Consider the following 23420-nt stretch of genomic DNA (forward strand, 5'->3'; position numbering starts at 1 on the left):
CATGTAAACAAAATTTCCAAAGGTGACTCGACTGCAACTCCTTTTTGATCGCCTAGTAGTTTTCGGCCCACGTTTCAAAGGCAAAAAATTGGGAAAACACAAGAAAATATTAACCTGGTACTGGAATATATTGAAAGAAATCTAGAACTATCCTTATAACTCGAACTATGCATATCACGAAAAACGGTTCAAAATATTTTGAAGGACCATAGGTAAGTTTTAATGGCCATCAAAATATAGGGATTTATTTAAATTTTTGTTTAATTACTTTTAGAATGTACCCATATCATGTCGTTCAACACCAAGGGTTGGTTGATTGCAGTTGGATGGATGCCCAGCAAATTTTGCTATTGTGCGAGAGCATAATATTAACTCAATCTCGGTCGAAAGTCTGTTTCCATGACCTCCGCGATCACCAGACTTAATTTGTCTTGATTTCTTTTACGGAAACCTTTGAATACTCCACACCACTTTATTTTTAGAGATACAACAAAAAAGGTTCAGATTATCATCGAATTTTAAGACCAGGTATTTTTTGGTTAGGCTAATATAGCGAATTTCACTTTTTTAGATCAAAATTTCAGTAACGCCGCCTGGCGGCCATTTCAGAAACTTGAAAATATGTTCCAGGTTTTTTTCTTGCCCGTTTTACTAATAACTTTTTGTGCCGCAAGCCTCTACGATGGATAGATTCCTAGATAGATTGCCCACTCTGTACATATGTTTGCTCCCATCAGTCAAACATTTATTGCCCACTCAAAATTTCATGCACATCCGATGCACTTTTTTAGATTCAAGATTGCAGTTACGCCTCCTAGCGGTCATTTCAGAAACTTGAAAATATTTTCCAGATTTTTCTCTTCGCCGTTTTAGTAATAACTTTTATTTGCCGCAAGCCTCTCCGATAGATAGGTGCCCAGAGACAGTACCTCGCATTCTTAGTTGGCCACCCTGTACTAATCACACGAGAGGTGTGGGTAACGTAGTACGGCGCGGCAGTTATAAAACGAGGCGAGACAAAAAATTCTGTACTTCAAAAACTGTATGTCTCCCTAATTCTAGATACCAGAATCAATTCCAGGGAATAAAAAAGGTTTCCAAATAAACTCAAAAGAAATTATAAAAATATGTTGCCCATCGCAACAAAAATGTTCTTGAACTTCTAACTATATTAGAACTTAGAAATGCAAGAAAAACTTCATGAACGATTTTTAGACAATTAGGTAACCACAAAAATTCTAATTTCATTGAAAGATATAAGAAAGATTCCAGGATGGTTTCCAAAGACAAATAATATGTACTATAAACACAATTTTCTAGGATGATAGCAATAAATCCCTAAAAACTGTCAGAAAGATAGTTGTGAAAAGTTTGGGAGCATGCGTTCTCTACAACAAAATTTCTCTCTCTCCATTTTTCTGAAAATGTGAAAAAATATATACAGGGTGTGAAAAAATATATACAGGGTGTGTACAAATTGCTACCTAGTTTCAAAAAATGTAAAACAATTTCTCTACACAACAATCAAGAAGGCGAGTTTTTTTTAAAAAGTCAAAAAAAAGTAGAGGGATTGGTTTAAAGAAAAGTTGAGCGTTTTTGACAAGTGTCGAAGATATTTAGCAATATGCACAAAGTAACGAAGCAGGATTATAGCTATACAATCAAGCGAAGCGGTCATCTGCATATAACGACCCAAATACTAAATTACGTCAATTTTAATTATATTCTTTATATGGACACAAAGTCATTTTCATAACCGAAAATATATGCATCAAATTAATACAAGACCGATAAAATAATTTCAATTATCATTAAGAAAATTCAATATGGGGAAACTAAACAAATAAAATGCAATTTAAAAATGAAGCCTTAGACTTAATAAAATTTTATACGACAATAAACTTAAACTCTTAATAATATATTCAAATTTAAAACAATTTGTAATAATACCGTGAGGATTTATTCGAAAGTTTTTATGCCTTCCAAAATTACGATTCTACTTATCATTTAGTTTGTAATAACACGACGTTTTCGTTCCGAAACAGGCTCCATTACAATAAATTAGCGAAATTAAATAGAAATATTTCTTCAATTTTAACGTTTCACATGTGGGCGGTGGTAAACCACCTGACAGGATCTTTGTTTGTTCATTTGTGTTTTTTTTCGTGTAATCGCACTAAGGACTGTATCATATCAATTTTACTAATTATCTACATTATTATGTGGGTTGCATGGGATATAGGGGTTCCTTCAACCGAATGTATTTCTTTTTTAATTACAAATTATGCAAAGGAGGCAGCTGCGCTGCGCTTTTTAATTAAAGTTAGAAATTCGTAGTGACAGGTAAACGAAGCGTTGGGAAGAAATTAACCGTAATTGTGTGGAGTTGAGAATCTGCCAGATTTTTGAATACAAATTAGTATTTCTCGACGATTCAATAAATTTAATTGCATCAGTCGTACCTCTACAGTTGATCTACAAAATGTGAACCATTACTCTCCTTTTAAATAGATAATTTCACAGCCTGCTCCCAACAATTGAATTATTCAGTAATTACTTAATCAAAATTGAAAACACTTTTGGAAGAGATCAGATTTCCAACGGTGTGTGAAAGCATTATTATATTGGAGATTTTGACTCATGTTCATACTGTCAATTTGTACCAGATTTTTTTGCTGAATTTCATTAGAGTATATCGTCTTTAGAATTAAATCTCTTTTATAGTGATAAATGAGTAGATAAACGATCGAATGTAAATAGCTACTTGTAGATTGTAAACAAATACCATTACACTCAATAGATGCAGGCCGATAGCATTATTGGTACAAAAAATGCGGGAACGTAGAAGAGTATTTTTAACAAATTATTAATATCATTAAATCGTTAATTACCTGTCTTAAAATGTAATTTATTATTGCCTTTTTCAGAAACGTTCATTAATTTCAATTTGTTACATTATTAATTATGACATTGAATTGGACGCGCTAATATTGTGAAGTATAATTTTTTCTTAAGTATTCCATTAAGTTTTAATTTAAGGTGATGATACAATAGATTTAAAATAAGAGGAGAGAGGTGTAATGTACCGGTACGCAGAATGACAAGGGGTTGATCCATTTCGACACATTGCACCCTTTAACAACCCAGGGGGTGAACGCTTAAATTTGGACCCCTTCCATACAAACATACATACAGTCACACTAAAATTGACCAAGGAATCAAAATATGTAATAATATACAGGGGGTTCCATTAAAAAAATGCAACTTTGATATTAATCACCCTGTATAACAATTGCAATTTTGTTGAAAATATTTTTAGGTTGTAGCCTTAAGGGTCAGTCAATATGCCCCTATAATGAATTTTAAACATGTGCGTTAATAAACCCACAATCTTCCACCCACACACTATTGGCCCACTCTGTATGTTAATTGCCGACGTACCTTAATAGCTAAGGCCGGATGTCCACCGCATCGGAACGACCAAGATCGGTGCGATTTGAATCGCCCGATAAAGATCGCGCGCGTGCGCTCCTATTGAAACCTGTCCACAGGCTCGATTTTTGTCGGGACCGATCAAAATCACAACCGACTATATTCGCCCGACCCGACGTTCTTGAACGATCATTTGTCGGCATTCGTGTGTCATAATAATCAAAAGTGCTGGTAATCTTTCTTCTACCGTCACACATCTTCTGTAATTGTAAAAGTAGGTACCATTGAAGGTATTCAATTCGTTTCTACTCATAGTATCACCTACCAAAAGTTTAGACCCATGCGAGGCTAAAGTTACAAAACTGTAACTCGATTAGGTATACACATGGTGTAACGGGAGACCAAAAATGAGTTGCTGTCGAGTCGCCTTTCGAAGTTCAAGTTAAGTACGATTTCCCATGTAAACAAAAATTCCAAAGGTGACTCGACGGCAACTCATTTTTGATCGCATAGTATTAGAACAAATACACGCCAATATGGGGTAATACGAAGCGAATCTCTATGGAATATTTTCTGTATTAATTACATAGCGTAATTGTGTTTACAAAAGCAAAGTGAGAAAAATGCGCGTTGAGCTTTAGAGAACACGTTCGGTAAAACCATAAATAATTGAAAACAAGATATTACCACAGATTAAAGCACTCTTAATATACCATGGTATGGCATTTGTGGTCGTAGAATCAATTTTGTTTATGTAAAATCGTGCAAGTGATTTTTCGAGCTCTTTATCGATTCAGAGAGATGTCTCATGCTCAATGAAGATTAATTTTATTGATTCGTGTCCAAAGTGCATTTCCAATGGCTACAAAATTTGGTAATTGACCTTTTTGGAATTAAAGGAGTTTGATCTAGACCGTTGTTTACTTAGAACAACATGATAATGAGGGCCCCTTTAAATTTGGTGCATCTTTTGCACCTTTCATTACTTGATAGCCAATATGCAAAACTGTTACAATTTTTACAATCAAAAGTTAGAAACTTGATGTTTTTAGCTTCCATTTGAGAAGGAATACGTAAAAATTTAGAAAAATAAGGAATTTTGTAAGTGACATCGTTAACCCTTTACTTTCCCTCTAATGATATCACCAAAGTGAAACTTAATTACCTTAATTATCCCTAATTATACCTACTCCCTATAAATACTCTACTCGCCTTCAACCCTCATCATATTCGAAGTCAACGTTTACCGAGAACATTCGAGATCGAGATGGCCTCTTCAGTTCCGAAAGATGTAAGCAACAAAATTTTTATTATCGATTTGAATTTATTTATTTATGTCCATTTTGTTTTAGATTTACGAACGTACCTCAACGATGAATTCCGTCGCTGTTCAGGATTTAGATGGAAACTACGGGGAGTTTTTGAAGAACTTACGCAGACCCTTCGCCAAAACGAAAGTTAGAGGAACCAGGATGCAACACAAGAGTATTATTGGAGGACACCTCGTAATGCAATCGACCAAGGTTTTTTCACCGTTTCCTGATGTTCGAAGAGTTCCGGTTAGTCAGTGTATGTGTGATGGTTGTAGAGTTTAATTAGCATTGTAAATAGATTTTGTATATTGACGATTTGTATATATTGTATGATGATGTAAATATTGTGTATATAATAATAAAGAAATGTTGAGTAATATAACCAACAAATGAAGCTATATTTAACTGTGAAAAGAGAAACCCTATGTAGGTGGTCGACATTTAGACAAACTCTTTTAGTCTTGTGGAAAATTTAGGGTTTCTCCCGCAAATGTTTTTGTTGAAAACATATCCCAATTCCCCTTTTTTTAATAACTAACAGTTGCTATTTGAAAAAAGTTGTATTCTGTCACGGCGTTAAAAACTCAAATATTAAAAAAACGTTTTTGACAGTCTTAGGTACATCCTTTATGACTGATGTACTTGGATTTGCGAAATCAAAATCTAAGTGACCGTTTTGCGGACAAGAACTATTTTGTGCAGAATTATGTAGGTACAATATAAATCCTAAATCAAACAAATTTTTGAAAAATACAGGATGTCTCAGATCGAATGAAACATGGGTAACTTGTTATTCTTGAATCTAGGGATTAGCTTAGTGAGTACACTACTGCAGTTCAGAACAATTAAGCAAATTTGAAAATTCGAGCTAATTTTTAAAAAATACTAAAAAACGCCAATTTCAAAAAAATTAAATAAAAGTTATCTTACAAAATCGCACTCGATTCAAGACACAAACTGAATTTTTTAAATAATGTGCTCTATATTCTATTCGAAAAAAAAAGGTTCTAAAGCTGCATAAAATTCTTGCTACCGATGGTCTTCGTTTTTTGAAGATCAATTAGGAGACCATCGTCGTATATTTAACGATGTTTGCTTTAGCGGTTTTCAACATCCACAAAGCAACATTGTTTCCACCTTCGTCGCTTTGTATTAATTTCGCACATCGCGCCCAGTCTAACAAATTGCAATTTAATGCCCTCAAAAAACCGCAAGGTATCCAACCGTACACGGAATCATAATTCAAGTTTGTCCGGATGGGTAAACAATTCGCCACCGAATGATTTACAACCCCCCAATCTCCCGCTGATTTACGATCGCGCATATTCGACCTCTCTCTTAATTGTTTTGTTATTAACATACGCTCGTTGATTGTTCATTAAATAAACATTAAAGGATTGTTTGGCTTTCGCCCATTTTCTTTGCGTGAAAAGCCATCCGAGGAGAATTTTATATTGTCCGCAATAAATTACATTATTCGGTCTATAGCGAACGCCTAAAGGGACTTGAGCTAATAGGGTCTGTTTGTTTATAAAATAAATGAGATTACTACAACAATCATAATTCATTCGTTTTAATTCTCGAAAAAAAGACTTGGCCAGATTTTCAATTAGAAAAATTCTTAATTTACTTCTTAATTAGTTAAACTCTTGAATGGAATAATTTACATTTATATCTTCGGGTTAAAATTTAAAAACCAATCTCATTAATTTTTTTATTTATTAAGGATAAAAAGACGCCTGTTTAATTTTTAACTATTAATAAAGCCTTATATTTTTGCTCGAGCATTTCGTTATAAATTAGGTAAATTCGTTTAACAATATTTTAAATTAAATTAGTTTTCGTGTGTCTTTATATGGGATCCATAATTAATCCTCGTTCGGTTTTGGGTCTTCAATGGGATTGATTCTGTATAATGTGGAAATATTTAGTTCGGAATTAGTTTTATTGATTAATGATCGCTAACGAATCGCCCCGGAACGATCGGCGGGGTAATTTGGACTATTAGCAACCCTCTCGCTGCAAGTGCGGAAGGGAATGGTTATTAGTCGATAGGTATACATAATTCATTTGTATAATGTTATGTGAGAAACGAATCTATCTATCATACCTAACAACGGTTTTATTCTCATGTATTTTCTATGGATATGTATACAGGGTGGTGACTTGCGGAGCGCATCATAGGGATTTCAATGTAAAATTCATAACATGCGATTATTGGCTCCCCAAGTTATTTTAGAGCAAAAGTGTATTAAGGTTTTTTGTAGAAAAAAATTTTTACGTCAATCAACAGTATTAGTTTTCAATTTTTTGCATAATAAAAACGGAAAATTGGAAAAATAAACCCCCCATCTTTTTCAATAATCTGTGATGCCGTGGAATTTTATAATACAAAAACTACACCAATATCCGTCATGCCATGGAATGTCTGCTATAAAACAAATCCAATTCTGTCAAAAAGTATTTATTTAGAACAGCGAATTCAACATAAAGAAAGACCAAATTACTAAAAACGGTTTCCTAATATAACAATTTACTTTTAGTAGCCATGATCACTGCAAGAATGTGTTAACTTTTATGCGAGTCGCTGGAATCTTCAACCAACTTTGATTGTTGAAGTGGAAGGACCTGTGATCACAATGAAAAGGGTGATAGGCTAATGGCCTTAGTAGCCGAAGCCTTAGGTGGGGTTTTAGTGAGTATACTCTAAGGGAGAGCCTCACACTACTCTGGAACTTCCTTCCAGAATGTGCATAAGGAGCATTTCCCCACCTACACAAAAAAAAATAAATAAATAAATAAATAAATGTTCGAATAAGTCACCATTAACTGCAAGACAGTAACCAAGTCAATCCATTAATTCGAACTGCTGTAAATTGATAACTGGATATCTTTTTGTTTTAGAAAATTCCATGGCATCGCAGATTATTGAAAAAGATGCGGGTTTTATTTTTCCAATTTTCAGTCTTTATATGAAAAAAATTGTAAACTAATACGGTGGTTTGGCGTAAAAAATTTTTTTCTAAAAAAAACTAATACATTTTTGCTCTATAATAATTTGGGGAGCCAATAATCGCATGTTGTGAATTTTACATTGAAATTCCTATGATGCGTTACGCAAGTCACCACCCTGTATACCTTTTTGTTGTATAACTTATTCTTTCTTTTATATGGTTAGAAATTTTTGTTTTGACTAAAATACCTACCTAATTATTCAAAAGGACAAATATAGATAGTGCTAATTTAAAATTTTGTGCTCATCACGTTAATGAGTAATTCAATTTTCTCTGATCTGATCTATCGTAGTGTGAACAATGATATGTTCAAAATTTTCTTTCACTTTAATTTTGTGCTCATTTTGCGCTAATTGATAATGACAATTGATTTATAACATACAGGATGTGCCAAATTTTACAACCAGTGTAATCATTTTCAAGGTTGAAAAAGCTGATTTTGATGATGTGATGCAGAATTTTATTTATTATTATTACTGTAAAGGCAGAAATTGACTTCAATTATTATTCGTCCTATACAGGGTGTCTTCAACTGAGGAAGATACTTACAGATTCGGTTAATTGGCAAAGTTGTGTAGTTTTTGATGATAATGGTTATTTCGATACGGTACTTTTAAAAAGTTCAAATGTTTTAGTAACAAAGAGCTATCGAAAAAAGTTTCAAATTAAAGTTGCATGATTCGATGGGATAAATTCAGTGGATGTAAAAAAAATTTTTCAAAATGACCGTCTTTGACATATTGATATCAATTTTAAATGGACGTCATATGGGATTCTTACTCAGTTTGATATAGTTTTTTTTCTCTTTCTAACCATGTATAACAAGTTATCATTCAATTACAATTTTCATTTTTTTATAGTTGGCTGTGGAAACAAAACTAGCACAGAGGCCTAATTGTCATTTTACAATGTAGCATTTGGTTAACTGGAATACCCTACGCAAGGTAACTGATGCTGCTGTAGCTAAACGGTGTCGAATGTGTTTAGTTAGTAATGAAATACATTTTGAACATATGCACTAATTTTAAATACCGTTATTATATTTTAAATCAGGCGTGGGCAACCTTTTTTTCCAAGGGGCCAAAATAAAATTTTTTATATGCGCCACGGGCCACACTTGAAAATCCAAATAAAAAGTATGTTTAAAGAAATCAATATTTAAGTATCTATTTCTTTTTGGTCTTGATCTATTTTTTGCTTTCGTAAAAATTATTTAAAAAAAAAATCAATAAGTACTGAAAATTGACACGATTTTGCAAACAAAATTTAACAGATGTGGATAATAAATCCCCATATTCAGTTTGTATCCAAATTTTCATTTATGCTCTTAAGATTCTTAATCTCTAAAACACGTGTCGTTGTATTGCCCCACCCGGTATTATCGCGAGGAAAATTCTGGAAAATACCTGGCGGTATCTCTGAAACAATAAATGGGTCTTTAACTAGGCTTTCAAACGCCTTGGAAGCTTCGGATCACGTCCACTAGATGCTGCACGTGTAACATAATCATATTAATTAATTAATTAATTAGAATTTGAAACTTGTGAGCCCTAGGAAGTACTACCTAACTATGAATTATATTAGCGGGCCGGACAAAACCTATCGGCGGGCCGGATCTGGCCCGCGGGCCGTGGGTTGCCCACGCCTGTTTTAAATGTTAATTAATTCTTTAATAAAACCACTGTCCGGCCAGACAATTGTAACATTGCAAAATGTCAATTGCTTGTTTTCCATGGCCAACTACGAAGAAACATTAAAATTGTAATTTTACGCATGTTCACTATTGCAATAATAACTTGTTATATATGGTGGGAAAGAGACAAAAAAACTGCATCAAACTGAAGTAAAAATCCAATATGGCTTTCATTTAAAATAAAGAAGTTGATGTTAATATCTCGAAAGCCGCCATTTTGAACATTTTTTTCTACGTCCATTGAATTTATCCCATCGAATCTTGAAACTTTTGCTTAGTTACTAAAAGAGTTGAACTTTTTCGCATCGGAATATCCATCAGCGTCAATAAAACTACACAACTTTGCCAATTTAACCGAATCTGTAAGTATAATAATATCAAAAATAGCCATATTATCCTCAATTCAAAACACCCTGTATACGAAAAATTTTCCAATTCATTAAAACAATCGGAATTGAGGTAGTTTATACGATATAATTTTATCTTTATTATAATACGAGAATAACTGTCAAAACTAATAAAATAAAGATATTTTCCAAATAAAGCCAGGGCCTACTGGACCATTTTAAAAATTATAAGTACTTTCATTTAGCTAATTACCGATTTCTCCATAACTCACAGATACGAAAAACTTACAAAAGACCCAAAAGTTTATAAAGAAATGAAAATTAAATTCTTGATTCACAATCTACAAGTGGCAGACCTAAAAACTTCAGAGGTAGAAAATGGAGTATGACTTCTGAAAAAACAACACCCTGTAGATTCTCACAGGGTCAATGATAAGCCCTAACTTATTTAAAAAATCTTTGAATTATAACACCCTGCAGATCGGTAGCATTTGCGAACCTAATGGGATATAGAGACCTTTAGTCATAAAATAACTCCCTTTCCTATATTTACATTGTATTTGGAAATACCCTGTATACTCAATATTAACCAGATTTAAAAAATTTTTCCCCCGTCCGTTAACCGATTAATAAGATTTCAGAAATTCCACTTTCTAAACTTCAAAATTAGAAAATTGACTTTCTAAATTAACTATTGAAAAGATCCGCTAATTAGCCTCATTTGATTAATTAGAAGCGATTTATTATTTATTAGATAAAATGGACAAAATTGAGAAGATAAACTGAACCTACATTTTTTTAATAATGTAAGTATTTTTTCAAAATTCCTACGTATTCCTAGATGAGGTTGCGAAAAAATTGTAATATCGTAACAAATTTCGCATCTAGCAGAATTTAAAATTAAGTATTTAAAAAAAATATGACCCTATCCCCCTATCCATGAACTCCCGGACAAAGCCCTCGGACCTGAAAAGTATCCCCCGAAAAATATTTGAGGCCTATGCACTTCGGGAAAATTAAGAAAAATAACTTAAACCTTCAAATAACCTACTATAGTGCTCAACCCTGCTCCTTTTGAATTCCTTAAAAGTATTAGAAAAGAATCAATATGGGGGGTGTAAATCATCAAACTGTCGAAAATGGCATAAGGGTGTCATTATCTCCCCGGGGGATTTTTGTCGGTGGGGGTTATTGTCTCTCGGGGGTTGATGGAGAGGGGTTTTGTCCGGGCAATTTTGGTCGGGGGTCATTGTTCTGTACCGTAACCCTATTGCACTATTTATTTAGCGCTTGATGACTGAAAACGGTTTTTTTTGTTTTGCAGATTTTGTAAATCATTCAACGGTCATCATCAGAGTAACAAAACAAATAATATGCTGGTAAAATGCTTGAAGTAAACTATCAATCCCTACCAAAGGGGATGATGGAAATTTTGGAGGAAAAAGTTGGAATTTGGAAAAGAAATCGTGAAACCTTTCGTTTCTCCCTAATGATATCATTGAAGGTGAAAGTTAATTACTGTAATAACCCCCTAATGATACCTACTCCCTATAAATACTCCACTCGCCTTCAACCCTCATCACAGTCGAAGACAACGTTTACCAAGAACATTCGAGATGGCCTCTTCAGTTCCGAAAGATGTAAGTAACAAAATTTGTATTATCGATTTGAATTTATTTATTTATGTCCATTTTGTTTTAGATTTACGAACGTACCTCAACGATGAATTCCGTCGCTGTTCAGGATTTAGATGGAAACTACGGGGAGTTTTTGAAGAACTTACGCAGACCCTTCGCCAAAACGAAAGTTAGAGGAACCAGGATGCAACACAAGAGTATTATTGGAGGACACCTCGTACTGCAATCGACCAAGGTTTTTCCACCGTTTCCTGATGTTCGAAGAGTTCCGGTTAGTCAGTGTATGTGTGATGGTTGTAGAGTTTAATTAGCATTGTAAATAGATTTTGTATATTGACGATTTGTATATATTGTAAGATGATGTAAATGTATATATTGTGTCTATAATAATAAAAGCTGAGCTGAGCTGACCAATGCATGACGCTATATTTATTTGAGGTAACTGTGAAGAGACTTTGTCTAGGTAAACGATTTATACAGCGTGTAGCATAGATATCGAAAAAAAAGTCTTAAGAGCAAAATTGTACACAATTATCGTGGCCGTGTTTTTCTAAAATTTTTTTATCACCAGGGGCGGACTGTATTCAAGTGACGTACAAAACTTGTGTTGTGCTTTGTTAAATGGAATTTAAAAAAAACCCAAGATACACCACTGGAATACAGCACGCCCCTGGTGTTAAAAAATGTTTCAGAAACATGGCGACCGTACCTAATTGGTTTTTACTCTTTTCGATATCTTTTATGGTAAAGGGATTATGATTCGAGGGGTCTCAGATGCAACACCCTGTATACAGTATACAATGTATAAGTATAGTAATAAATTAAAAAAAGATAATCGCGCATCTAATCGAGATATTCAACAAAATCAAGTTTTTGAAATGAAACGCCCTGTATAGTTTTACATACATACCTCGAAATTTGAGTTGTAGGTATGTACATTGTACAAATATATAGGATATTAAAAAAAACCGAACAGTGTCCCTGTGCTTGCGGTTGCTAGCATTCAAAGTTCCACAAAGTATACCTATGTTTAAATTTTTTAACTACGTTTGGCGCACCCTAAAGTCAGCGCCTCGAGCAGCCGCCCGGGCCGAATGTGCCTTAATCCGGCACTGTACTTTTAAGAACAAAAGAGAACAAAACCTAGATCCTTTTTGTTGCTTGATCAAGAATGTTTTTTTGAATTTTCCAAAACTAATTGTTGATTCGTTATCTTTATGTTAAAAAACACAAAATTGTAGTAAGTAAGAATTTTATTTTTTTCCACACTTGAAAAAGCATATCATTGGGCCATGCCATTATACATATATAGTAATTTTGCTACTTTTAACTCATTTGCGAAAATGTAAAAGCGGCTGCTGAAGCGCTTGTGCCTTCTGGCCGTCTCCGTTGATCCGTTACCCAAGCAACAGACAGTATTTCAAATTCAATCAAATTTACAATTGAATAGCTAGCTATGAATCAAGCTTTTCTATTATTTCTGACTTTATTTCAAAAAATTTTTGAAAACAAATGACAATTTTTCACTGGCTTGATTAGATTTTAAGTTCGACGTTTGTGTTTTTTGGTCTTATCAACTTTTTTGTTAATTATTTTATATTTTTAAAATACTCAGAAAAATGAAAACTTGCTAAGTGTCCAAACTTTACCACCCTAAAATTGACAATAAATAATGTAATACGGACGCAAGCGATGGATACAGGCCCGTAGTCGAGGGGCGATCAAAGTAGACAGGCCTTCTTTGGAAGGTTAATACTGTTTTTTAAATATGAAGAAGTTTCTCAAATTCTAAAAAAAGACATATTTGCGAGTATGTATTGCTTTATCAAAAACTTGCTCGTTTTGCGAGGGCTGGAGTAAGAATAGATGTTCGCTGAAGAATCCAAAGACTTTTCTAAATCTGTCAAAACGGGTATCATTTACGACATCGTTTATATTATTAATAAATTTGACGAAATTAACGCCCTAAAATTTGGCATTAAATTTTCAACAACACTTTCCTGCCAAATCAGCCGTGTGTTGTTTCATGGCCACCTAATTTGCTTGTGTAAATTTTGGTGTTTTGTCAATTATAAAACCTTCGCCAATCGATTTGTACGAGTTCAAGGATCAGGTACTATTGAATATGAGCCGCATTAAAAGTCGCGTTTCCCAATATGAGCTGTCAAAAAATTCCCCAACTCAAAATCGTATGCGATTCTTCGTTTTTGGAGGTGAAGAGGACAACGTTATGTCAAATTGACCTCGCCTGCTTCATTTTCATTTTTTCTAAACAATTTTTTTTCTATTTATGGAGATTCAACTCAAAAATTTCACTCTGTACGATTATAAAGTAGATAGTAAAAATGTAATACTTTGGAACAGTTCTGATTTAAATGCCAGTCGAAACCGCTATTAAAGATGCTGTAACCATACTAAAAAGTGTATATCCAAGAAGATGGACTTTGGTATTTTAATTGACCGATACCTATTTAAGGGTTTAATTAATGTTGTTACATGATAAAGTAAAGATAAGTGGGCGTGGCCACCCGTGATTGAACCAAAACATTTTTTTGTATTATATACGTACTGGTCTCATTGTAAATTTTTATTAATTAACGGTTAACTACCTATTCTGTAAAAAAACGCCCATCAGAACGTTTACGTAATTATCTTTATAACCTTTAACTTAATAATTATAGAGGTTATTATTAAATAAATTCTGATACCCTTTTTTTTCAAACTCGTTATTATTTAAATTTAAGACGTGCTTTTCGAATGTACCTTACTGTTCGTATCAATTGTAATATGCTTCTGGTATCTATAGGAACTTCTGGATTCCTTCCAAAAAAATTAAATCTTGTCTGGTGCTGGACACAGAAATCGCAAATGAATTCAAGATCATCTTGCGGATTGAAATGACTCTTGTGATAAATGATCTCTGTGTATGTTTTTGAAATATATGTATAGATAAAAATCATCGTACCTATGCATATAAGGTTAATTACCGTCGGATGACACAGCAGTTGATTGCGTATAATTGCATTTCAGCTTACGCACTTTCGTATCCTCTCTAGCTCTGGCTTTATCAATAACTGCCTATTAAACTCCTTAATTAGACGAATATACTTAAGTACGTTTTGAAAACAATAAGCATTCTGGTGTAAATGCGTTATTATAAATACCGGTCTGCGAATTTATCCATTTTACTTGTTATTAAAGAAGAAATAATGCCATAATTGCATGTTTTATATCTACTTACAGATGCACAAAGGAAGTTAAGGCTATGTAATCGCGCATTATTATCGCGTTTTATAATTAAATTTAAAAAAATAAATACGGCCAGCTCTTATGAATTACGGTAGTTAATACAATTATATTAAAGATAATTAGTGAGTAATAAAAAAATTTCTCTTCGGTTAACAGCAAAATAATATTTGTTAGAAAACAAAAGATCAACCGGCTTAATTATTTAAGTATACCTTCTTCGTATACATTATGCAAATTAATTTTAATCATTATTGTGTAACCTGTAATTTGTATCTTTAATTTTGGGCCGATTAAAATTAGTGCTCGCGTTTTGAAGAAAAATCTCGACTTTATCGGTAGCCTTTAAGACGTATTTAGCTAATTGTAAAATGGGAGCTAATTACTTGTAATGACTTGTAGATATAATATGAAAATTGGCGTCGTGCTGGGCCAAATAGTAACAACTATACCAATAAAATGATTCGTCATTATAGATTTAGTATCGTTCTTTATTAGAAGGTAGCTGTAATGTGCAGTCCTGATTGGAATACCTATACTACTGGCATAAAAGGCTGATAAACGAATTTTAATACCGCCTGTATAGAGAGATACGCGTGACCGTTTTCGTTATTGAAGTTATATTAATCAATGCTACCACATAATGTACAAAAACAAATAACATATTGATCTTTTATTACCTACACAGGATGGAATAAGAAAAAAAAATGTCCACCAAAGTACTGATTGGCTATACCAAAGAATTAACAAAACTTGAAAGAAAAGTCTAATGAACTTAAAGAAATTGAAAAATTGGAAATGTTTCGAAAAAATAAGGAAGTTTGAAAAATGAGAAAACTCTGAAATCTGATGGAGAATCTGAAGAACCATAAGAAGCCGAACGGTCAAACTCTAAAAAAATCAAAGAAACTAAAGAATCCGATGATTCTGAGGAATCAAAAAGTAACCTGATTGGTTCTGCCAAAGTCGTGTAAAGAAGAAAAAACACAAGAAAGCGTACTATCCTAAGAAATGGAAAACTTCAAAGAATTAAAAAAAATTAAAAGAGATAGCGCTTTTTCGTTGTTGCTTTCCCCGTTTGTAAGACTTTCTAAGCTCTATTCATTCAGGTACTTTCCAGAACTAAACTAGCTTTGGAAAGGGTCTCAAAGTCACTCATCTTGAAAACGGAAAATTGACAACAATGATTCTTCATAGTCTCCTTAGCAGAAAAAATCCGTTTTACTTCATAAAACTAGGATGGCTATGATTTCATAGTCATACATCGATATGAATTATACCGATAGATTCCGCGAAAGAGACTCTTTTAATAATCATTGAGATCCATCTTACGTTAATAAGAACAGGAGATTTTAAGAATATAGTCAATAAGGTCACCGAAAAAATTAACGCCGATTTTCTTGTTATTAACACTATAGGCACATAAAATAGTAATAAACCATGCATAAAAAAGAAAAATCCTACCTTTATAAGCTGCCCTTCTGGAATCTGGAACAAAGATACATTTTCATTAAGAATATGGTCACCTAAAAGAATCGAACAAGTTATCCACAATACTTTTATTGTATCTTTACACCACGCGATAGAAATCAAAATCCAATTTTTTTAGAATTAAAGGCCGAAAGGAAAACATAGTCACTAGATATAGAAAGTACCGTAATCATCCGCCATTTTTGGGCAAATTTGCTGCCAACTTAAAAAAATTGACAAATAAAATCTGAATAGCTGTAATTTTTTATAACCTAACTTCATAGTACTGTCATGTTTTATAAAAATGTATCTCGAAACAGGTGGAACAATCCCTAACATTAAAGTTACTAGAATCTGGTAACTTCCGCCATTTTTGGGCATTAATCATACGTTCTCTCTCTAACACACGAGCCCAATGGATTGCGGCACTTTCTATATTTAGTGACTTTAGGAAAACCTATTTAAGAAAAGTCTAAAAAGGACTTTTAAGCATATTTTAGATCTATTTAGTTATCATTAGATGTGGTTTTTTTTTGTAGAATAGCGTACTTAAAAAGTGGAAGCTTACCGTTAGTCTTATTCATTCGGTGTTGTTTACGAAGCGCCATTGAGTCACTGCACTCGTTCAGTTCACGGAATACTGGCAAACGGGAATTCTTAGGATCAAGCGATAGCAGCCCTCTTTAACTCCATTACCAATAACTGAAAAATAAAACCACTGTTGATCAAGTTGAACGACTATGAACCATAGTAACCATATCTTGAACGTCTCCAAATTACAAAAAATGCAAATATCATCAACTTACCTCATTTACTTGAGCCGTGTCCGTGACAATCGTCCCGGGAGTCGACTTGGATCCAATCTGAGCTGCTTCAGGAGTTGTTACGGCAAGTCTTCTGGCACTGAGAACAATCGAAGACATCATTACATCAACCTTCGCAAGTTACTTAAAGCTATAGTTGCACAGGGTATCCTTTAGGATATGCGAAAATTTAAGAATGTGGTGTAAATTCTTGAAACTCAAAACAGATAGAAAAAATCAAGACAAATAGAACGGATAATTCAAGAACAATTTTTTTAGAACAATTTTATTGTACTATTTTTTACGATTATTAAGCAAAATATTAATTTTTTATGCAAAATTATACTTTAAATATTCGCTTACCATTCCGAAACACCCTGTATAAGAAAAATTCGTTTATTAATCGTAAAAAGGCTCCCTTAGACAGGGGTTTCTAAAAATTAATTAATAAACGAACGCGTCTAGAATGATTTTGTTACTCACCTCTCTTTAGAAGTTATTAAGCTGAAGTTCGTGTAATGAATGAGTGAGATTTAACAATCGTCAAATTTCTACAACTCGAGGACGGAAGAATTGGCTGCAATACTTCTTCATAACCTCGTTCGCAAAGAAAATCAGTTTACTTCATAGAACTGGCATGGCTATGAATTCATAGTCATACGTTGATATGAAGTAGGCTGGTTGATTCCGCGTGAGATATAAAGCATTATAGTCAATCTTACGTCACCAAGATGAAGAATTGTCGAGAAGATGGTTAAACCCACTCGGTAATTCAATACAACGTGCAGCAGAAAATTGTCCTTGATTTTCCACCATTCACTTCCCCACCACACACTGCTAGATACACAAAATAAAAAAAAATACACCATGCACGTAAAAAAGTAAAAATCCTACCTTTATAAGGCTGCCCTTCAGGAATCTGAAAGAGAAGAAATTCACATTGTCAATAAATATGTGGTCACTTGGTAGAATTATCAAAATTAGAAACGTCATAACAATGCTCAATCATTATCATAAGTTAAGGAAACAAACATTTATTGTGCCAACTAAACCTTTGTTTGTATTGGCTACTTTTTAATTATCTAGTGATAGGGGAACCATAACTATTGAAAAGGAACTTGAAATTTTTTGGATTGTCATTTTCTTAAAGGTCTATTAGTCGATAATTTAGAAAAAGTAAAAGCTTACCCTTTAGCCTTATTAATTCGGTCTCTACTACGAAGCGGCATTAATCAAAGGAAGGACGAACCGTACTCCTATTCAGAGGTGATGAGTAAACAGAAATGGTTAGGTTCAAGTATCCATGAGTCTCACGGACCTCTTTGACTCCATTGGGAATAGCTGAAAAGTAAAACGTGGCTGAGCATTTTGAGTACAGTGAAATCGAAAGGTTTGTAAAATACTTTTTCAAAATAAAGCATTTTCATGATCATAAGGGACGATTCATCCCTGTTTATAGAGTGAAATTGGTAAGTAACAATGAATTAATCCAAGGATCCCAGCTTAGGAGCCACGGTCAAAAATTTTGGAATTTACATTTCCTTTAAAAATTTTAAAACGTTAGTGTTTAATACATTGTTTTATTTATTTCGTTTCTCTATTGAGTGTGTAATTTAAGAAATTTTAAGAATTTCGGACGAGATCAAACAAGCCATGCAGAAACAATTGCAAATAAATATTATGGTGATAAAAGGAAACTGACCAGTAATCCGGCTTTGATGAGAGGGCGGTGTAAGGTTTTGCAGACTCCTATCCCGTATCTGAAACAAAATAACAAAATTCAAATTTGATAGTCGCAAACCGCTTTGCAGTAAGGGGGCGAATTTAATCGATTTCTCTCTCATGTCAGTTGGTTTTTAAAACTTGCTACATAGAAATAAAAATAGTGTTCAATTTTTTTGCAGTCATCATTTTTTTTTTATATATAGATTGTCAAATAATTAGTGGTGGTAGTGGGAACCAAAAGGATCCAAATGTTTTGTTCGAAATCACCCAAAAACAACTAACGGATTTACTTACAGGTGTAAATAGAAATAGGGATTTTAATTTTACGAAATTCGAAAAAACATATACACTGTGTCCAAGAGAAGAATGTCTATCATGGATACCTCCGAAACCAAAAAAGACACAACGATAGTGAAATTAGAGGACATATATCCGATTAAAGAGTTATTATCATGCTTTAAAGGAAACCAAAAAAGAAAGTCACATTACTTCCAAAGATATGCCAAAAAAAAAACGATTTCGTTTTTGTTTTTCCGGTGTTATTTGAACAGCTACGGAATAATAAAAAAACACTTTCTCACTTTTTGAGCTCTACAAGACACCGTTGAGAGATTTGAATACAACGCTTCGTTTCGAAGAAACCATCAACTTTATTTTTTATACTTATGGCCCGTAAAAAAGAATATACTGTAATGAGTAGCATTTTTTATTACGAATACAACAAAGTACAACACGCACAAAAAAAATTGGAAATTGTTTGTTTCAACAGGATGGTGCACCCGCACACAATCGTGGGAGAATACCTCGGACATATTTTCTAGTTTCCAGGAGACTCGTGCGATAACTATTCTCGCACGAGTAAAGTATTGTGCGAAAGTGCACCATCCTGTTGAAACCAACAGAGTTGCCAACTTTTTTTGTGTGTGCCGTTTATCGTTATATTTGTAATGCTACTCAACATTCTATGTACTTTTTTACGAACCATATAAAAAAATAAAGTTGATTATACTATAGTATTGTCGTGGTAAGGTTAGCAGGAGCAGGCGGATTTATTAAGCAACGAATTACCGGCTAAATATGTCCGTCTGAGTTAACAATTCGCTATTTTGTGGGTGGCCATTAAGTAAGAACAAGAAGAGGCTAATTTTGAGACATTAGAGCGTTCTTGCTAGTTTTCAAAAAAATCTTGTGACAACCACCGGAAGAAAAAGGAATTTCTTCGGTCAAAGTTTACTAACACGAAGATGAAAATTACATGACTTTGTAGGGAAAATTCAATGTTACGACGAAATATGTGAAAATCAGTAAATTGCGACTCATAATTATCACACTAGATTCTAAACCGAAGTTTTTATTAGCAGAAGCTCGCCCCCGATATAGATAACTCGCCCCTCGTTCGGGGTTTCAAACCTTGACTGTCTAGAAGAGTCCCGGTATTAAGTGTCGTGACTCATTTGGTTACAGTGTTTGCCACCCCCGTGACTCTTCAATTGTTCATTTACAAACAAGATGCAGTGGCGTGACTACAATGCCTAAAAGGTACGCAATGAGAACGGGCCCCGATTTAAAAGGGATCCCAGCAAAAATGTAAACAAAATTTAATTCATTTATACAAAATTCTGAAAAAAATTGAAAATTTTCCGAACTCCTTCAATAGTATGCTTTCACAATATGAGGGATAAGGACAAAATTTCCATAATGAGGCGCCACCACTCTTTTTATAATAAATCCCCCTATATGATGAGTTCAAAGTTGTTTAACTTGTTGCCGTTAGAGATCACCACCTGCAACCAACGAGTATTCAAAAATAAAATTAAAAATTTCTTACAAAACAACAACTTTTAGTTCATGGCGGCTAGATTCACTTAAGCTTGCTCATTTATTATGTGCTAATTCAATGTTGTTTGTACCTGTACGTAAAGTTTGTTATTTGTACCCTTTTTGTATGACGATTCAGTGGCTGTGATACACAGCCCCAAGTATTATTATTATTAATTATTTACATAAAGTTACTAAAAGGAAGAGATAAAACGTAAAAAAAGGTAAAGCAAATGCTGGCTAATGTCTTATTTACCATGCACCTGCTTTTTTTACGGTTTACAAATTACAGTCCGAAGAAAATTCTGAATCATTGTTCACGGAAGGTAAATTTAGGTGAAAACTCTGGAGCAATATTTGCAATATACAACAATTAACGCTTCAGTTTGAATCATTTTTTTAAATGATCATTAGGTTTACTTTTATTCGAGGTGCCTACATACAAAATTCCATTTAGATACCTTAAAACAATTGAAACAATTGGATTGTGCATGCGCAAAACAAATTTTTTGAATAAGCATCTACTTTACTTATAACTAAGAACATATGTACCAAATTTCAAAGCGATCGCACATTTCTAAACAAAGTTACCGTTCACACGGACAGATAGATGGACAGAAAGACAAAGGAACAGACGGACAGACCAACAGACAGACAGCAATACAAAATTATAAACGATCTCTAGGAGCGTTAATAAACGGCAAAAGTGTCAAATTATGGAACATGTAAAAAATGGATTTTTGGTTTTTTTACAATAACTTTTTTACCAATAAACACAGAAAAAAATTCTTCCTTGGTGCAAGCCTCGACACCATAACGAACCAAATAGCGAAAAGTAGAACAATTGCTCTGAATATAAAGAACTAGTAGGGTACAGACGGGCGGATGGACGGACACAGTGGCCACAATAGCTCATTGTTTTTATTTATGTAGAAATGTGCTAAAAAGGCAGATTCATACACAAACAATTAAAGTCGCTATTGAAACTAAACGAGTTTAAGTTACAAATAGCTGAAGAGTTACAATTAAAATTAAGTACATTATACCTTTCGTTATGGCACAAAAATTACACAAAGCTTGACAATTAAAGTACGTTTTGAAACGGAAATGCTTCCAGAGTTTTGTAATCCATTGTAAATATTTCTACAGCTGTTTGAAATCAATTAGTTGTAAAAAAGGCATAACGGAGAATTACGAATAAAATCAATTATGATAACAAACTTACCTACATTTCTTCTCTACAATTCGATCCATGTTTCGACGACCACAGCTTCCAGATCCTTAAAACAAAAAACAGTTTGAAACATTCGATACCAAAAGCAGGGGGGGGGGGGGCTGGGGGATACAGAATTTATAATATTTGGGTGATACAGAATTTATAATATTGTGGGAATTTGAGGAGAACTTGAAACAGAAAAATAAACAAAAGAGGAACGAGGAACCTGAGAGGACTGTGATAGAAACGTGAGGGGAGCTTCAAGGTAACTGATGTTCTTGAGCAGTGAACGTGAGAGAAATTAGCAAAATTTGTTGGGAATTTGGACTTGTTTAAGTGGTTTTAAGCTCCATTTAAAATACGTCCTTTACTTGGATATAAACAGTACCATATGGCCGATCCTAACTCAACTTCACGTGAAATCCTGGAAGCCGAATTTCTAGTGTCGTCAAGGTCATCTGGCGGTGACTATAAAGGTTAACGACCCTACGACATTGAAAACCAAATAAAGGTCATAACGACCGATTTTTCGCAGGAACTCCCGTGTCTTTGGGGGAACGTGATGTCATTGACCTTCATTTCCCAAAATCGCCTTATGGGAGTTAGGATCGTCCATTGGTGTACGGCCACTAGTGCCCTCTTAATAGAGGGAACTAATGCATTCCTGGGTACTAATAAAATGTACTTACATTAAGTAAAACTTGTGTCCCTAAATGTAGACTGGTTTTCATCTGGTTCGCCCGTCCAAAATTTGACCTGTTGACCCTCGCGCTGACCTGTCTTCTAAATGGCGATCGGCGTGACCCGACTACGGCCCTCGAAACCATTCCATATCTGCTTTGAACAAAATGAATTAGAATTGATGCGTGAGCCGGTGGTTCAGCTTTTCAAAAGAAACACGACGCTTTTTAGTGGCTACATTCTAAATTCCCTTCCCTAACGTTACCAATTATCACATTCCACCTATTTTTTGTTATAAACCGTTACATACCCAATTATAAGAACTTTTAACATCACCAAACAAAATTACGTATTGAAATTGAGAACTCCGCCATTTTGACTACCGAATGTGGTACTGGTACCTACCTGATTTACCTGAAGCCAACGCCGATTAGCGCTATGGGACGATCGCAAACACTAGCATTTTACTTTAATTTGTTTATAGGAAATAATTAAATTAGGTACCTAACATGTTTAACTGCAAATTACGAGGCAAATTACTTAAATTTGAAGATTTCGTAAACGCTAACGTGGCACTCACCTGGCGGTTACAAGCTGTACTGATGACAAACGGCGATCGCTACGAAAACGACAATGCGCATGATTCACAAAGACGTATTGTTTAAAGGCCGAATTTGAAAATTTGACCATTTTTGGGCATAACGGCCCCGTATATTTCGTTATCGTTTTATCTCTACTACCGCAACGCGCTACCGTTTTTGCTAGGTTCACGTGATCTGCGCATGACCGCCGGTTCTAGCAGGACGTTCACCTCATAACGGGCAGTGGCGGGGATAGGAATTTTAAAAATCGGATCGTTCGGCTTAATCAATTCGAAAATCGTACCAAGGTGCTTTTGAACATTCCCCCTTCACCGACTGTACCTTAAAATTTCTGCACGACCACCCACGCCCTTTGTCTTAAAAAATATACCGTCGTAAATTAGGTGATAATTATGTAATATGCCGCCGTGCAAACTACCCTTA

The 23420-nt window shown here is 34.1% G+C and overlaps 2 long non-coding RNA genes across 3 annotated transcripts; both read right to left on the minus strand.

The window, feature by feature from the left end:
* Positions 1-16144: 16144 nt before the first annotated feature.
* Positions 16145-17647, minus strand: LOC116171877. The gene is made up of 3 exons (XR_004145554.1): positions 16959-17647; positions 16721-16854; positions 16145-16170 (listed from the first exon to the last, which is right to left on the minus strand). It is a non-coding gene; the product is annotated as an uncharacterized LOC116171877 (long non-coding RNA).
* A 9-nt stretch (positions 17648-17656) lies between these two features.
* Positions 17657-23119, minus strand: LOC116171876. Of its 2 annotated transcripts, none has more exons than XR_004145553.1 (6): positions 22976-23119; positions 22404-22548; positions 21724-21778; positions 18658-18715; positions 18144-18296; positions 17657-17874 (listed from the first exon to the last, which is right to left on the minus strand). It is a non-coding gene; the product is annotated as an uncharacterized LOC116171876 (long non-coding RNA). The 2 variants fall into 2 exon arrangements; XR_004145552.1 differs by lacking the exon at positions 22976-23119 and adding an exon at positions 22801-22963.
* Positions 23120-23420: the final 301 nt, after the last annotated feature.

The sequence above is a fragment of the Photinus pyralis genome, unplaced genomic scaffold, assembly GCF_008802855.1.
Source record: "Photinus pyralis isolate 1611_PpyrPB1 unplaced genomic scaffold, Ppyr1.3 Ppyr1.4_LG5, whole genome shotgun sequence".
Taxonomy (NCBI): Eukaryota; Metazoa; Arthropoda; class Insecta; order Coleoptera; family Lampyridae; genus Photinus; species Photinus pyralis.